The 10,982-nt window shown below is 42.8% G+C and overlaps 1 protein-coding gene across 8 annotated transcripts in view; it reads left to right on the top strand.

The window, feature by feature from the left end:
• The first annotated feature begins 328 nt into the window (after nucleotides 1-328).
• The window catches only part of LOC119548726 (zinc finger protein 2), a 63,627-nt gene continuing 52,973 nt past the window's right edge, over nucleotides 329-10,982 (top strand). For 7 of the 8 annotated variants that reach the window (XR_005219382.1, XM_037856649.1, XM_037856561.1 and 4 more), the window contains exons 1-2: nucleotides 329-374; nucleotides 2,558-2,855. The gene's annotated coding sequence lies outside the window, so the exon portion shown is untranslated. Of the gene's footprint in view, nucleotides 375-512; nucleotides 533-2,557; nucleotides 2,856-10,982 lie in introns of those variants that run through there. The other variant, XM_037856365.1, reaches the window with a different exon arrangement.

Here is a 10,982-nt window from a genome sequence, read left to right as displayed (position 1 = left end):
AAAGGCACGCACACACACTCACACAGGCACAGGCAGAAGTAAAAGGAGGAAAAGAGAGGCTCGCTGTGAGAGCATAAAGCACATTGGTACATTGTTTTATCACCTCCTCTTCCGTCTCGCTCTTTCGTAATTACCACTCTGCGTGGCAATAATTACCCCATTACGGAAATCTCGCAGAGACTCTCAGTCTCTCTCGAATCTGGCTTTGTACGCATGATTCGATTTTCTCGGGGTTCGGTTCGCCTCGGCTTTCGCAGAGAGCAGAGAAAACAGAGAGAGAGAGCGAGGAGACAATGAGCAGCAAGTAAACAACTAAGCCTGGCTCTTAGCTCAGTCGAAAAAAAACGTTGAATGAGTCAGATGCGGGTCGGATGGTGAGTTCTGAGTTCTGGTTCTGAGTTCTGGTTCTGAGTTCTCAGGTTCTCAGGTTCTCGGATGATGCGGTTTCGCTGTAGATCTCCACGACGGTGTTTTCCCGCTGGCGTGACTGTGATTGTGACTGTTCACTGGTTCATTGTGGCATAAGTAAAAAGTGCGAGCAAAAACATAAAAGTGAAACCAATTGCCATTGCCAGTGTTACCAACTAGCCCGATCTGGGTCCCCAGGATAATGATATCTGTTTCGTTGTGGGTGCGCGTCGTTATCGCGCGTCTACCTGAGTTCCCCGCTCAGCATTCACACGCTTCGGACGGTGTTGTGCCGAACAGTGTAGTTCAGTGCACAGAAAATGGAAAAGAGTGTAGGGCCATGAATGGGCCATCAGACAATGACCGTTTCAACCAGTCAATCAATGCCGAGTGAGATCGGCTCCGCTTCCTGCCCCACCTGCCCTTCAAAAAGGATATGTTTGTTTCGAATAACTGTCAACGGAGTAGGGATTCTCACCACTACCACTACCACATGGTCAAATCAAATCAAAAACCTAGTGTATGAGTGCATGCTAACGGTGCAGTCCTGTGCAGAAAACAACACACTCACCCTCACCCTTATCTGCACATATGTATATATGTATATATGTACATATGTATGTAGTTGCGAGTGTCGAGTATGTGCCTGGCAACAACAACAACTGCACACTCCCCTTCGAATTTCATTTCAATATTACCGAAGAGAGATGGCGAATCGCACCGCATTGAAGGGAATCGAGGCTAAGGAAAGCAGGGAATCCGTCCGGGGAAAGTTTTTTACTTTTAATTGCATTATGGCCCGAAACGATCCGGCCGAGCCGAGCTGTTCCGAGGGTGCGCGCAGCGAAGGGAAGTCGGGGGAGGGAGGGAAGGGAGCTAAAAGAGCGCGCGCAGGAAAAGGGTGCTAGACGGATACGGCAGTTGGATGTTCTCTATGAATTGCTTTCAGCGATTTAATGAGCACGTGGTCCACGAGAGCAGTGTATGCAAAAATGAGTGCCTCCTCTCTCTCAGGCTCTGTGTCTGTTTCCGTCTCCCTCTGTCTCTGTCGCGCTGGCTCTCCCCTCTCTGTCAGGCCCATTAAGGCGTGGGGGGCATGGAAAGTCGGAAGGTATGGGACTAGAAGTTTCCCCCTGTGACTGTGTTCGTGACTGTGCGTGTGTGGAAATGTGTGCATAAAAAAGAGACAACTGTCTCGCTCGCGTTATAAGCAGCCAACTAGGAGTAAAAGTGTTGATATTAAAAATGCAAAAACGCAAAAAGTTGGCAAATTAAATCGCTGGGCGTAACGCGCGCGTATATCGTATCACCCAACCACACACACCCTTACACTCACCCACACACTTCACCTGACTAACTCGTTCAATTCGCTCTGCTCCAGGGAAACATATACATACTAGCTCTGTATATACATATGTGTATCTACGACAGAATATATGAGGAATTTAAATTACATTTTTCGTCATACAGTCTGGACATTTGCGAACGTACGGGATGGAGTACTTAGCGTAACACAAAATGCAACAATGCACATATCTTCGATTAAACTCTGCCCAAACAACTCCTGTGCCCACTGGCAGCACTAGGTCGATCACCTTTCTTCTGTCACCTGTCACTGGTCACGGCAATTACACCCACATACATGTGTGTGTACATGCACTCTTACCCAGGGCTGGCACTTAATTTGGGCTCCTTCCGATCCCTGCTGTTGCCTGCTGTCTTCTCCCTGACATCCTGCTTCCATATCCTGCCCATGCCTATTTACCACCTGTCCCTTGTTGGTGGCTTCGCACAAATGCGAAATCAAAACCGCAAACCCTAGGGGCACGATGTTCAGGATGATATTTGGACTATGTGTTTGCAAAACAGAATTGATAACATGCATTTGAGCAGTTTTAAAATCATTGTGGTATATTTTTGCCCTTTCGAAAACCCAGTTTTGGAGTAAACTTGTTAGTTTTTTACTTTTTTTTACCATAAACAAAATAAACAAACAAAGAAAAAATTCAAACTAGACGATTGTGATAATTAAATAAAAATAAATGGATGGAAATGGATTTTTGTTGTACAAGCGTACGGAAGCAATCTTTTGACTGTCGAAATCTTGTGATCAATACAATAATAGTATTATGTACCAAACCAATTTTAGGTGCCGCAGGCCAATGAAATAATTCGCCCACGTCTACAAGCGCTCGATTCAAAAGTTCCTATAATATTTAAGCCTAAGGATAAAACATAACATAGTACAAAACTATCGCCGCTAACTTAAAGTAATTACCAACTGAACTAGCAAATAACCCAACATACTCCAAGTCAAACCACAAATATATACATATGAGCAAACAAAACCGCAGCAAATCGAAATCGACCAAATTCTAAATGCCTTCTTTGAAGGTCCAGCTTTCCAGTCAGTTGATAATGGATTCAACGGCTCCTCAAAACCTCAGGTAAGTACAGACGACTGAATAAATTTAATAACGTTATTATACGTTTTTTTTTAATTGATACCATTTTTTAATATTCCGGAACAAATTTGGTCGCATTAATTTATAATGATTTTAACTTGTGCACCGCCTTAAAAGCTTTCAGACCAATGCACTTTTACAATAGGCATTTGTTTGCAAATTGGCAGGATATTTCGAATCCTGTAAAGTGCAAAAAGAAGCTATCTTTTTCGATCGGTTACACTCTATATAATATTAAATTCTAAATTAGAGATTCCCCATGTGGATTGGGAAAAAGCTACGTATAAAAAAATAGGGAATGTGTTTTCTACATACTTACTAAAAACATTTAAACTAATATTACAATTGGCAACATTTTTGACATATAGATTTATAGTTATTGACGTAGGTGGCCCTCTCTTTATTGGTTTGGGTCGCGCCAATAGTATTGCCTTTGTGCCATCTTCATGTGCGCTAATCAAATATTGAAGATATTGATTATAGAGACTTAAAGTGATGACAGTAGGTTTTAATATAGTGGCGAAACGCACCGGGAGAGTGTACGAAGGCGATTACCATATAAAGCCGCAGAATTGATGGAGTGATGGTACGATCATAACGAATGGTACACCAATCGAAAGGTATTGCAAAAACTAAAAAGATTGCTTACCAGGACTTTAATAATTTCTATTGGTTTGAGAGAAAAATCGGTGAATGTGTAAATGTGAAAACTTAGAGCTGTAGGGGTCCGTGTCGATTATTAGCTTAGTTTTATTCTTACTGAGAATACGCGTCTTTTGTTCTACGACATTTGCAGGAAATCCAAAAAAGTATATAGAAGTTAAAGGCTTATAGTTTCTAAACAAGGAAGAACGCTATAGTCGAGTACATCGACTATCAGATACCCATTACTCAGCTGATGGGACCAAAGGGGGATGGAGTTATGCAAGCAGCAAAGCGAGATTAAAATGCGCCACCTACCGGCGATCTCAATATATGGTAACTTGGGCGGCATACAGGCTTAAACGTTTTATTGGTCAATCGATAAGTGTAAGTAGTAATATATTTCAGTTAAAATTTTTTTTCAAGCATGGATATTGTGGACGCCACAGTATTGGGCGGTTTGTGGGCGTTATAGTAGGCGTGGCAAACTTTTTTTTGGGTCAATCGATACGTATTGACGAGACTAATACATTTCAGTTAAAATATTTTTCCAGCATGAAAATTGTGAGCGCCACAGGTTTGGTCGGATTGTGGGCGTTAAAGTAGGCGTGGTATATTCGCGTGACAAACTTGCGCTGCGATCAAGGCAACGAAATCTAAATCTGAAGTCCCAATTCTCTATTTTTGATAGTTTCCGAGATATTAGCGTTCATATTAACGATTTTTTGAAGTTTGTGGGCGTTTGAGTGGGCACCCTGCTGAAACAAACTTGCGCTGCGCAATCCTGATCAAGAACATACATATATACTTTATGGGGTCGAAAACGCTTCCTTCTACCTGTTACATACTTTCCGACGAATCTAGTATACCCTTTTACTCTACGAGTAACGGGTATAACAACTAAGAGATACTTCTGCTATATGCCACTGAAAAGGTATCGAATTGCATAAACACACTGCCTGTGGTTAAATTCTCCAAATGCAATAGATTCAAAAGATTTATTTTTAACTTTTAAACTATATAGCCCTTGAGATTCCTCAACTTTTGATACATTACACTTTTGGTCAAAAAAATTAAAAGCTAAAATATGATGCTGAAGCGGGCAGAATGAAAACATTTTAGAAAATGTATTTATTTAGTCGAATTTGTAGTGTGCTTGGACTGATCTTTGTCGAATATTCAAAAATCATGCGGGACGCTTACACTACAGATGCGGATTTTTTCTATGAAGACGAATGTTTTATTTTATAGAAATCTAACATTAAAATCAATCTTTGCTATTGTATGGGAACATTAGAAAAATCTTATGGGAAAAATTCCAAACGTTCTACTTATGGTATGATACTGTAGTATAGTAAAAATAAGAGAAAAGCTATAGTCGATGGCCTCGACTGTTAGATACCCGTTACTCAGCTTAAGGGAGTGCGAGAGGGATGGAGATATGCTTAAAGCAGCTTTGCTTTTTTCACTAACACACCTAGCCTATATCGCCACCTTTCTTCTTCTTTTACAGCGCCACCTAGCCTATAGCGCCCCTAGCGGCTTGGTGGCGAAATAGTGAAAACAGCTGATTTGCTACATTTGCAATTGTAAAATTTTGATTATTACTTGATTATAACTTTTTTGGCATGTAGTTTGGGTATTGATAAATAATCACTTCAATTTGTGCACAGTATTAAAAAATGTGAACGCTAGACGGGTTTTAGTGTTATAGTCGTTTGTAGGCGTTAAGTTATGAAAAAAATGTACACTGCTCAGGAACCCCAAGAATCTGCATGCCAAGTCCCAACATTCTAGCTCTTACGTTTCCGAGATCAGTTTTCTATGAAATCGAATGTTTAAAAGCCGCATCGACAATGATGCTAGCAGTATAAACACACTATTACAATGATATTATTATTATTATAAATTTAGAACCTTTTTAAGTTGATCATTACGATAACCTCGATAAGAAATGTTTTAATTTGATATGTCATAGGAACTATATTTATATACGGATCTTTCGCATATATATGAAATCTATAATATAAATTCGATACACAGATTCTATAATTTTACTTCATATGATTTTAGCAGCTGGAGTATATAAGGTTCGTCTTGCAGAAGGTAACTTCTTTTTTAGTGGGTAGCTTATTTTCTTCCCAATTCTCTTAAAACAATCACACACTTTTACATTGGCTCCACAGAGAAAATGTACACGTTCAAAATTGAACAAAATTTAAATACATTTTTTCTATACGCGTTATGATAGAAGCATCAATTTTAAATGATTTTTTAAAATATTCGATAGTATCGATTAAATCCACGTCTGCCACTGTCGATAGCCAAAACTATCGATGATGCCCACTATCAATGTTTTCACATTTCTACCAGACAGCTTTAGAAACAACGAATTTCTCAAATAAAGAAAAGTCAAGGGGTTTTCTTAAATGGTATTTGTTTCTTGCCAAGTTTTGGAACTATAATCGTTAGATTTTTGCATAAAAAGTTCACTGTGTTGCAGTGATTTCTGGCTGAAGTCATAACACTTCTGCAAGGGTATAGAAATGTTCTGTTTTTATTTTGTAGCTAAGAACCTCTCGAAGAGCAGAGAGATGGCGCTATTTGATTCATAAGGTTATAGGGAGTGAAAAAACAGCAGACTTCCCCTCTGCGGTCATCAATGAATTTTACATATGTACATACTTTAAAGGGGTTACACACATACATTATTTGCTTTCCTGTGGGAATCGTGCTTCGCCTTAGCGCTCCAATTAAAAGCAAGCGGAAGGTCATGACAAGTCACCCTTTGGCTCCTGTTAATTATTAGCAGACGTCTAATTAGCCAATGACGATGGAGCTGTGAACAGCAAGGGAGATTGGGTGTACTTTTCGCCTTTGGTTGGAGACTAAAGTTGGTTCAACGAACGAATCGAGCTCTACCGAAATAAGCCGAACAGAAAAGAACACAGCAGAGCAGAGCTGAGCAGAGAACCGAAATCAGCCTAGTAATTAAGCACAGACAAAAGCAATGATGACGGCAGCAAAACCGACAGAGAGCTTAATGCCCTCGCTCTTCGCTGTTAAATCTCGGGATGAAAACAGTGGGAACGGGGCAGAAACAGCGGAATCGGAATCGGAATCGAAAGAAGAGTAAAGCAACTGTGCGCGACAACCGCCAAAGCGCGACTTGATTGGTCGGTTGTCGCTTGTTGTCCACATCTCTCTCTCCTCTCCTTTCCTCTCCGCTGCGCCTCGTTTCGCCACTCTACTCCTCCTCGCATTTTCTCTCCTCTTTGCCGACTCTTCTTCCACACGTCCGCACCTGCCGCCCCAATCCTTTGTGGGTGTATTTGGTTCGCTGTTTGTGTGTCCCGACATGTGTGGGTGGCTGGGCAGGCTGGGCTGGCTGGGTGGGTGGTTCATAGAGTACAGTTAATTGACGCCTTTCGAATCACACCCCATTCGCGTTGTCACTGGCTGGGAATCGGCATACGTGATTCGTTGTCGTCGGCAGAAGCCCCCCGCTCTCGACCCAACCCTGTGTCCAGAGTCCAGAGAAACGAAGGAGCACTCGGCTGGCGAAATCTTAATTACTGGGCCAACCAATTAAGCACTGACTCTTCCACACTCCAACCGTCTCACTCGCACGCTCTCGCTCTCCCCCTGGCTTACATATGTACTTGTTTTTGCTCGACACTCATCGCACACACAAGAACAAGAAGACTGTGAATTATGTGCGGCACTGATACTGGAACTCTACATGTACATGCACATACAGATGAGATGGCTATGTGTGCTCTTCGGGGGCGCTCGCATGGGAACCAATTAAACGAAAGTTTTGCCTGGTAAATATGTGGGTAAATAAGCAGAGCTTGAGCATGTGCCTATTATGCATGAGTTCAGAACTGGCCCCAACTAATTGCCGTGTCTGTGCCTCGCCTTACACACACACTCACACTCGGATGTTCTGTGGGCACCAAAAAAACCATCATCCCTCAATCAGGACCTTAGTTCCGCCTTTACCCCGCCGAATGCGTCTCCTGGCCAAGGATAAAGGCAAATTTCAAAGGAGAAACGCAAAAATCGATAATAACGAACAGCGAAATTAAAATAAAAAAGACTTTGGAATCACAATAAACAACAAACGAGAATGAGGATTCTTCCTTTCCGAAGACGTGTATGTTCGTGTACATGGTTGTGTGTACTCACATATATTTTGACTGCTCATGTAACATTTACAAATCGAGCCTGTGTGCCTTTGTGTAGTTGTGTGGAGGGGGAGAGTGAGAATCGGTCGAGAGAGTGTGTCTGCATGTGTGCATACAAATGTAAATGAGCTGAGTGGGAGAACTCGAGGGGTCGGTGATGATGTGGGTTACATTAGAGCGACTTTCTTGGGCGCACACACGTACATATGCATGTATGTACGTAGGAGCTCCATTAGGGCGTGATCCACACACTGTTTAAGTCAATCTACCTAAAGTCTCATTATTATACATGCACTATCTCAGCATCCCTTGTTTAGCGAAAGAGCATTTACAGTACAGCTCCTTAAAATATTGCAACTTTTAAGCATTTAAAAAAGGCAAAAAGAATGGAAAACGAAGAGGCGAAGGATGCAGAGTGCAATAAACAATGGGCAGCTTAAAGGCGAGGGTGGTTTGTCTCAAAAAGAGAAATGAGTCGAAAAGGTGCGGAAATAAATATAATAAAAAACATCTCCGAGCAGTGAAATATGAAGAAAAACCATTACAAGGGGGAGAGTAGGACAGAGCAAGCGAGAGAGAGAGCAAGCCAAAAGAACAACAGAACAGCCCGAAATGTGTGTTCCAATGCTCTTTAGAATACCACGTTCGCGTAATTGTGTTCTTTTGCTCCCATCTCCTTCTCGAACTCCAGTCGCCTCGAGCGCCCCAGTCTCCTGTCTCAGTCGCTCCGGATCCAGACCCATAACCATATCCATACTCATACCCACACCCACACCCTCACCCACACCCACACCCACTCCAAGTGCCTTGCTTCGCTGCGTTGCCATAAGAGACGACGACGACCTCAGTTAGAGAGGGCTGAAAATATGCAAAAAAGAGACACCATCATCTGCTGCCGCCGAGATACTAGCAGTGGGAAAGCCAGGCGCAAGCAGCGCATTATGTATAAATTATTTATTTACATTTACATTATATTTGTACTCGCGCAATGCTCGTTGGCGGGGGTGGGGTGGGGGGGTTGGGGGTAGTGGGCGTAGCGATATTTCTCCTGGGACGAAGACGAAGACGAACGACGGGTCGCCACAGTGTCTCTGTCTTCCCAGGAAAGCCTCTGCCTCCGCGGGGCAAGCTCTGCTGCAAAGCCGGCTGCGTGAGTGCGCATACAATTACAATTACCGCGCAGAGACGCAACGCACACTGGCAAACGGTACGCGAAAGGGGTACGCGAAAGAAACTCAAGCAACAAGGATGAAAATAGAAATTAACAACAATGCCGAAAAGGAGCCCGAGCCCAAGCCGAAACCGAAACCGAGACCGAGCATTGTGCTCGGAGAACCTGTTTTGATTTTGCTGCTGTGCTCTGCTGTTGTTGCGGTGGCGCAAGTTTCTCAAATGGCAAAACTGATTTTTTGCCAGACTGAGAAGAGAGAGAAAGAGGGAGAGAGACGCCTTGGTAATAATGAAGTTGGGCTCTCTCTGTCTCCCGCTCTTCTTGATGTTCGGCAGCATTAATTAAATTAAGAGTTTCTCTCGCGATTTCTCTCCCACCCCCCACCTCCCTCCCCATCACTCAGCCGTCCCGTCTCCCATCTCTTTCTGTCCCTTGAACGCTTACACACACCTATGTACATACATGCGCGGGCGAAATCCATCTGCACGTGCGAGAGCGAGACAGTGTGCGGTGGCAATGATTTAGTCGTTCTCATTGTTTTTTGCTTGTTTGGATAAATGAGATGGGATTGGTAGGGGTGGAGAGCTGATGCTGCCTCGCTGCCTGACTTTTCTTTCTCTCGCGCTTTCAAGGGGTTTTGCTCTGCTCCGCTCTCAATTATTTCAGCTCGCTTATAGGTAACCCTAAACCTAATCCCGAGCACAGTGCGCGTCAATGGATGTGGATGTGGATGTGGATGTGGACGTGGATGTGGATGGGAGTGTGAACGCTCGGTAAAAAACAAACAAGCGTACTGAATAGGCGTGGCGTAAAAAATGGACCGATGCAGACTCTGATTTTGATTGCGACTGAGACGAGCGACGAGCGACGAGGACCTTGCGATACAAATCTGCATATCATATGTAATTGCCAGCCATTAAATGTGCTCCCAGCGCATGTGTACAAACACGTTTATAACTATGCATGTACACACAGATGTGAGCCTGTTGGCCAAATCTTGGGTTCAGGTCCTCATATGCAAACATTATGCATGCAGCACACGGACGCACATATCATCTTGCTCATGTGTGGGAATCCCCCCTCCCACACTCCCCACACTTGTGGAAAACTTTTCACTCACACAGAAAGTGGCATATAAATCGCACTCGCCAGAGACAGAGAGTATGTGTGTGGCGTGTGAGCAGAGCTTTTTGCACACCACTGCGGTCTGCGACTACCGCATAGCATCTTCTGATTGGTCGTTTAAATGTCCCCCTGCCTGCCCCGCAGCTCCACCCCCGCGTCACATCTTGCCTTGTTGCTCTCCCCTCGGCGACTGCATTAATTACGATTCCCACATACATACACACAGCAGCAGCGCTCCGAGTATTTTAATTGGTCGATTTAGTTTTGGAGCTAAGCTAGGGTGAATTGGGGGAGATTAAAAGACAGAAGACTCGTATTTGTCCTCAATTCAGAACGTTACTCATGTACATATCTCAACACCCGATATGTACCTATACAAATTTCTATTATTTACTTATATATATTTACGGAGAAAAGTGATAAAGTAAAGGAAAGGGTACATTCGCTTACACTGCAAATAACTTAAGCTTCTTATAAAATGGCCCCTTTTCGCAGTGAGTTTACTATTTTCTGGGCATATGGTCACTTCGTCTAGCTCTTTTCTCAAGGTTCGTATTAGTTGTAAACGTCAAATGCTTCCCTTTTGTACCCTAGAAAGTGGAGGCTGACATCGCAGTGAACGCCAAATCTCAAATCCATTAATGCATACACAGAGATAATAAAATAGTACCAAAACTGGTCGGGTATTTTTGCAAATCAAATTTGTTCCTTATGTTGCTATATCATGTTGATACTTTCGAACATATCAAATTGATATTTTCGAACATATCAGTAGGGTATTTTTCCAACCAGATAGATACGCGCACATGTCAAATTTGTAACAAAACGATGGTATTTTAATACCAGTTTGGTATTTTAATACCGGTTTGGTATTTTTATACCCTTGCAGAGAGTATAATGATTTCAGTTAGAAGTTTGCAAAGCAGTGAAGGAGACGTTTTCGACCCCACAAAGTATATATATTCTTGATCAACATCACTA

Source organism: Drosophila subpulchrella, chromosome 4, assembly GCF_014743375.2.
Source record: "Drosophila subpulchrella strain 33 F10 #4 breed RU33 chromosome 4, RU_Dsub_v1.1 Primary Assembly, whole genome shotgun sequence".
Taxonomy (NCBI): Eukaryota; Metazoa; Arthropoda; class Insecta; order Diptera; family Drosophilidae; genus Drosophila; species Drosophila subpulchrella.
Note: the sequence above shows the minus strand (reverse complement) of the source record. Positions and strands in the feature narration are given on the sequence as shown.